The 7,307-nt window shown below is 37.2% G+C and overlaps 2 long non-coding RNA genes across 2 annotated transcripts; one reads left to right on the top strand and one right to left on the bottom strand.

Moving 5' to 3' along the window:
- Positions 1–409: 409 nt before the first annotated feature.
- On the top strand, positions 410–1,652 carry LOC139131376 (uncharacterized). Its single transcript, XR_011552115.1, has 2 exons — positions 410–548; positions 1,428–1,652. It is a non-coding gene; the product is annotated as an uncharacterized lncRNA (long non-coding RNA).
- Positions 1,653–5,012: 3,360 nt separating this feature from the next.
- LOC139130483 (uncharacterized) lies at positions 5,013–6,717 on the bottom strand. The gene is made up of 2 exons (XR_011551873.1): positions 6,314–6,717; positions 5,013–5,592 (listed from the first exon to the last, which is right to left on the bottom strand). It is a non-coding gene; the product is annotated as an uncharacterized lncRNA (long non-coding RNA).
- Between the last annotated feature and the right edge of the window lie 590 nt (positions 6,718–7,307).

The following is a 7,307-nucleotide window of genomic DNA, read 5'->3' on the forward strand; positions in this document are numbered from 1 at the left end:
GAGTTGTGTTGGAAGAGTGGACGGGACGCAACAGGGTATGAACGTAAGGGTCCCGTAAATGAGTACGCTTGGATTTAACGAGGCTGATCAGAATTGCAACAGGGTTCACTTAGTGTGTTGGACGTCCGTATTTTAACTGATCTCTTCATATAAAGTCAATTTTTGCTTATTGGAAAAATCTAAAGGAACAGTTTACGCGTACTTGAAATGTCAAAATTTTGCGACGATCACGACCCTTGACCTTTCGAATTTGACCAATGTTTTGTGTTCCCACACGATCGTTGTCGGATATCACATTGCATATGAGATTGCGCAGATTTTTTTGAAGTAATGGCTGTTCAGACCAGCTGAATCTCACGAATTATGGCTGATTTCTCGGTCATTTCTTCCCCCAGTGACGACACATTTTGAGTCAAAACAGCAAGTGAGTTAGGTCTAAGTGGTAATGTTTCAGTTGGCATGAAGGTAAAGTGTATTTCCCCGCGACAGTGTTGGATGCAGTGGCCGAGATAGCAAGTCGTCGTGGACGATAATTTTCCATTCATCCGGTAAGTATTTGAAATGCATATTTATAAAGGGCAATTACGAAATTAGTATGCCTTATAGAGAGGCTTTTCTCTGCACATTGATGTTTCCTGGGAAGCTTGGTTTTGTATATGGCCCGACATTTTTAACCTGAGCTTTAGGGGTGAAAAGAAAGTACGTATCTGTATACCTGGACAGGGCGGAGGGAGGTGTACAGTGTGGCCATTAACGCAAAACAAAGCTGGGCTTGAACAACGCCTAAGCTTAGTTTGCGTCCATGGTCTCACTCAGTGCAAAAACACTGCTATAAAAAAATAGGCGAAATGAAAATATTAAAAAAAACAAACAAACTACCGGTAGATCGTAGGATGAACATGGCTATGTAAACTTATGATTGTTTGTACCACCCGGTCTTACTTGCATTTTTTACTTCTTTTGTACATGGTTACTTTTAAAATCCATTGTTAATATGATATTGCCAGTGTAAGAAGCCTTGTATTGAAAGACAGAAAAAATGTTTAGAAATGTGATACGTCTTAATTTTCAAGGGACAGCAGCTGTAATTTTTATTGAGTTCAATAACTTGTTTGCCTCATGTATTAACATACTTTCTTGTATTGATTCAAATTATGAATTGTGATGCCCTCACTTTGTAAAGATGTACATAAATTAATCGGTATAGTGGCTGTGGCAACTAGTCAAGTCAATACAACGTACACAAGCACATTTCTAGACATATATGTTACATTTTCAATGTATTAATTTTGCACTCGCAAAGATGTATGTAAAAAATTCCTCTATGTGTATGTAACAAATCACACACATGTTCTGAAACTTTATTGTAAAGTTGTCGTCTTAATAAATGTTGCTAAGTTCATTCTCTCCTTTCTGTTTAATTTCAGTGTGCATGTCAGCCAAGGCCCAAGAGAAATTTGGCAAGAATAATCATGACTTACGTAAAGAAGTCTTCAATGTCAAATTTCAAAACAAAATAGGACATGAAAGACGAGACTTGGCCAGAGTTAAATGAACTCTTTTAAAAACTAATCTTTGACTAAATCACTTTTCACTGTGTCTATGAAATTTGTTGAAGCCAAAAATTTATTAAATTGGTCATCAGACTTACAGATATGTTTTGTGCTTTTTATTTTGAACGTTTGGAAAGGTGAGTCTGCTTGTGTTTGCTGTGTTCAGGTGAGTCAGAGTTGCTTTTAACTCTGTTTGGCCTGTCTTAGTTTTAGGCCAAATATGGTTAAATTACATATCCAACCAATTGTATCTTATAATTCACCGTAAGAGGCTGTGTAAAAGTACTTGATTTTACTGGAATTTGATTTCACTTATTTGATGTTTGCTTACACCTTGCAAACATGCAAATGTAACAATGTTTACCAAATTCATAACGGCAACATCAAAATAAGTGAAATCGGGTGTCAAATCAGTACTTTTCATGGTGCTCTTTTTCTGCCAGGATGACCCTGGCCTGTCATTCATATGTGCATTCAAAATAACCATTGGTTCACATACATGTGAGTGGATTCAGAATAACCATTCATTCACATGTGTGTGAATGGCTAGCTCATTTAAATATTTCGGCCTATACACATGTTACCAACGTGCTTCTGAAATGAATGTGGACTGCCTGACTGCCTATTCCCTATGCACATGCATTAAGTCATGCCAACTAGCCATGTGAATGCTAATTTCACATGGTACTGACAGGCATTCCTGTTCTATAAGGGATTCCTATAGCATGATGAAATAACCAGTTCAACCGAGCCTCTGTATCATTACCAACCATTATTACTGTTGACAAATGAAGTCAATTTTCAATAATAATATTGCTCATTTTACACATAACAACTGCATTGTGAGGTTTAAGACTTGGTATTTCATCATGCTACAAGAAGTTTAACAAGGAACTCCAGCTTCAACAGGGAACAAAAATGCTGAAAAATATTCTCTGTCTGTCATGGTGTAAAAAATTTTGGTGGCCCACCCCTTACTTTCCCTGGAATTTTCATGGCCCACCCCAAGAACACTCATTTTTTTTCGTGGCCCCCCCCCATTTTCTCTTCCGGCCCCCCTGCCATTAATTGTGCTCGGTCCCTTACTTGCTTGCTTGCAGTACAAGTATCTCAGGACACCCTTGCAGCTCGTAATATTTGACCTACACCCTTCTACGTAAATTTAGCCAACTGCAAGAGTATCAGGCTTAACAAGCCGCAGTTTGTCGTACCTGCACTTGCTTTATCGGTACGAACTGTCCTGTAGGCCATAGGATCAAGTCAAGTCAACGTAAAAGACAAGCTTTGCAAACGAGACGTTCATGGGATCAATACAGGATCACAATGTGGAACTCCAAGAGGACGTATATGAAATTCTGTTAGCAAGTACAAAATTAATGTATCTTGAACATAGCGACACACATGGTGCACGCGATGGCAGGCAAGCCGGAGGGAAATTACATGGTGTGATAAAAGTTCACTTTCACAATAATTCAGTAGCATAGGAGCAAGATACTCTATAAAGTGAAACTAACGCACAGAGCTTTCAATCTCATCTGTTTCTTGAACAAAGAGGTTTTTCTTTTGCTACTCAGTTATTCATTACCCTTCTCATCAGTTTCATAATCTATATGAATAGCGAAAATTCTTTTCTTTAAATGATTTCATTGCACGTCGATGTTCCATTAAGATGACATTGTGTGTCGTATAAGACATGCTTATTTGTAGTCATCTGTGTCACAGCGAAGTCGAGCAAAGAGTAAAATGCACTTCTTTGAGCCACGAACTAAACAACAAGCTTTATACCTGATCAACTTTGAGATAAAATTATCTTATCTAGGGGAAATGAATTTACCGAATTTGATCGAGCCACTAAAAATCACTATTGCTTTTCTAATAGGGTGAAAATCCGCACCTACATGAAAACAAGGGGTATTAACTGAAGATAAACATGAGCACTGGAGGCTTCAGTCTTGTTTAAGGTCTATGGTAAAGGTAAACATAATACATGTCTTAAGTTGCCGCCCTATTGGAAGGTAAGGTATACTGGCACAAAAATGCAATATAATTTGCAGCTAAAAGTGATCTGATATACGCTGGCATGTATTCGGCCAAATTGTGCTTTAAATCTCAATACTTAGGCAGCACTGTGATACGTTAGGTTAGTTCATAGACCCTCGAGAACCTATAATTAATTTTAATTACAGGAATTGGCACTATTGCTGATTTACTGTATTAGATTCGCCATACGTCGGCATCGATTCTGTATCTCCTTTGCAAGTTTAGACCACTGCTGAGCCTCATCAAAGTGCACGCTTGTTGTGTCACATTTGTGGTTGTATTCGATGCATAGCACTTTAACTGTTCAACATTTACTATATACCGTACTTTGACTTGGCGATGGTTTGTAGTTGTAATTGTAATGAAAAACCTGTCTTCGAGGAACTCTGACAATTTTGGCATGCCTGTTTTACCTGTACAACGTGCACGTGATGTGATGTGATGTGATGTGATGTGATGTGACTGTGAAGATATTTTATTCAGTACTACAGGCCAGTGGCCTTAATGTACAGTATATCTTCGCAGTTTACAGAAAGAACATGTGGTAATTTGAACCATTTATCTGAGAGGCTGTTCACTATTCATTACTCACACACTATTAAGGTATTTGCAAGCACTTCAACCTATCATGGATTTGCTCGTTCCTTAAGGATGAATCATAATAGGAATACAATATTTTAATATGTTACATTTGTAACTTTCTATCACAGAGAGTCGTTTTGATATCATCTTCATATTACAAGCCTGGTTTTTGCAAATACTGTCGGCGCACACTCGCATACTCATGAAAAAAAAAACTCAAAAGAAGAACAAAAAAATCTGCAGATTCGTACTTTCATTGCGTTATTAATAGTAGCTCCTTGTCAGAACAAATATGCTTTAATACCTGTCAGGTAAATGCTTTCTCTTATTCTAAAGGGCATACTGTTGAGTATGGTAATCTTAGTTGAAGTTTACACCATCGACGCACTTTCTTGTCTTGCTTCGTGTCTCACTTCACGCATCTATAAGTTTATTTCGCGTCGGAGCAAACTCACTTGTCCACCATTGGTACAGTATGTGCACTATTGTATTCAGTTTTTCCGGCTTTAAGATTGCTTTTAAAGCTACCTCACAGAGAACTTAACCAATATGACCCCATACGGTATGGAACGGTTGGAATGTCTAGCTCCCTCAAGCTTGAGAGCACCCCGACGTGCCATCGATACAGAATGTACATTATGTTTAAGATAACGCTGTTAAATACCCGTCAACTCCCTATCGTACTTTAGGACACCTTATCACTTTTAATGACAGTCTGTCGTAAAGTGATTGGTTAACCAGACCTATAGCCCATTTTGATGTTTTCTTAAGGTCGGTTTGTTTCTCTGAGCCTGTTGTCAAAACGGACGTAACAAACAAGTTTGAACATGTTAAATCAATCTTTTAAAATCATTAGGGTTGTTTTATTTAAAAAAACTTGATTACCATTTTCGAACTGTATAAAGATAACATTAAAGGTGAGTGTAAATAATATCAACTTTGGAGAAAGCGATGCTATTGCCATTGAAATTATCATACTGACATATATCTCAAGTTGGTAAGAAGCTGATGTAACACGGTACACAGGTAAAGGCCAAGACACTAATCCTGTCTGCGATAAAGAGGGGCGTACCCAAAAGGTAATCAGGGTTCCTTTCTTCGCTGAGATAACATGAGTTTATCGATCTCTTAAGGTCTATCTTGCAAATTATCGACTTCAAAAATCGTCTGTAACACGAGCATTGCTGATAATTTTGTTTATCGTCACATCTCTGTGAAAATAGTATTTCGCACTTTCTATTGTTTCCCCTGGCTGTCGGCTTTGGTAACACGAGGCAACCTAGCCCACTGACGTGAAATTTGCAGAGAAGGCCCAGGCAGGTACATCATCAAAGTTCAGAAGCCACCATCCATATGTGTTCACACCAATGTTTAACACCACTAAGCATAGCAAGTTCATCACAACTCCTGTTTTTATCTAAATTAATAGGAGAAACAAAATTTCATTTGCAATATTCATATTCGGGAATAATCGGTCAATTACATAGTGCCACGTCTGCTGTGTGCAATGAAATTTTTTAATCGCCAGGTTTATTTACAGCTGTAAATAATGGTTCACCAGACCTGTTTACTTTGTAGTAAAGTAGTTGTCCACTAATTCGCCGGTAGAATAAGGCAAACAGTAAGGTAGTCTGCGTGTCAAAGGCGAAAGACTTATCTCGAACTCTCCTCGACGAAACTTTCAACCATTTTCTTTCGAATTCGAGGATGAAAATCAGAGTCATCGCGCAAACTTTGCTACCAAAGAATCAAACTACCTAAAAATAATGATATTTGAAATTCAAAATTGTCGCCATCCCTGTTTTAATTTAAGCGGAAAGTAAATTTTTGATATTCACATAAACAAGTAGGTGAATACTATATTTACTCAAGAGCTTAAAATGAACCTACACAAATGGTAGATCAGAAAACTATGGTAAAAAATTTGAGAGTCCGAGTATCTTTCCCCGATGCTTATTCTACCTTAAAGTGATTACTGGGTGTAAAGGTGACACCTGGGTTTGCACTACGATCGATCGCTTCATGGACTTTTTTTAAGGAGACGGAATAACATTTGAAACGAGAGGCAAAAGGGGTACACGTATGTGCTGTTCTCAGTGCACAGGGATTCGTGCTTAAATATTGAATGAAATACCTACCATTTGAAAGGTTGTGACAGATCCATTTGATATTACCACAGCATTGACAATTGAGACCAGCCGGCAAGCAGAAAGCTAGGTTGAGCGACAGTGTTAATGATAACATGAAGTAATGCGGATTAATATCTTGTTCCAATGCCTATGTTGGTAGAAGATTATCATTTGTTACACTATTGTTTAATATACAGAACTAACAGGAAAGGAAACTCTAAGTTTCATGTTGAATGCCAGTGTAAATATTTAAAATTCCTCATGCTTGAATGACTAAGCAACATAATATCGCTAATTTAAGGTTCAAATCTTACAATAAGCAAGGAGACATCTGATATAGTTTTCACTAAACATATATTTTCTAAGGATAAAATAGTTGTCTCAAAACACTAAAGGTAGGATGAGCCACATATACAATTATTCCGACAGTTTTTGCAATAATTTTCTGGTCTACCATTTTGTTTTTAATTGAAACAAAGTTTTAACTCTCTTACTTTTTCATTTTGTCCCACACTTGGACGGCGTAAATTTTTTGTAAAAAAGTAGGTAAACAGGAGGTGATGTGTTTTTTTGGTACCAAGGTTTGCAAGATGTCTCATGATTTTTATTTTGATTTAGTACGGGAATGGACCAGTTTCCTTGAGGAAATTAAAGTTTGGGTAAAAAATGAAGTCTTTCTGTTTTGAGGCTTGCAGTGCCCTAATGTAGTATGCACCGAGACATTTAAACACTTAACTTTTGCTCAATTCTTCCTAAATGAAACTTTTAATTATTCTCTTACCAAATCAACAAAAAAATCAGGGCTAACTGTTTAAAGTATGGTACAAGAGAAACAAATTACTGACGTGTATTTATATTTGAAAATCGAAATGGCCGCCATCTCTCTGTTAACTCTTTTGGAAAATACTATTTAAGATTTTTGAAAAAATAAGTCGTTCGAGATTTTCTTTCTTGAAGAGCTTTAAAATGAGCCCTCGAAAGGGGTAGATCAGAACGGATTGAA

The sequence above is a fragment of the Ptychodera flava genome, chromosome 4 (genome assembly GCF_041260155.1).
Source record: "Ptychodera flava strain L36383 chromosome 4, AS_Pfla_20210202, whole genome shotgun sequence".
Lineage (NCBI taxonomy): Eukaryota > Metazoa > Hemichordata > Enteropneusta > Ptychoderidae > Ptychodera > Ptychodera flava.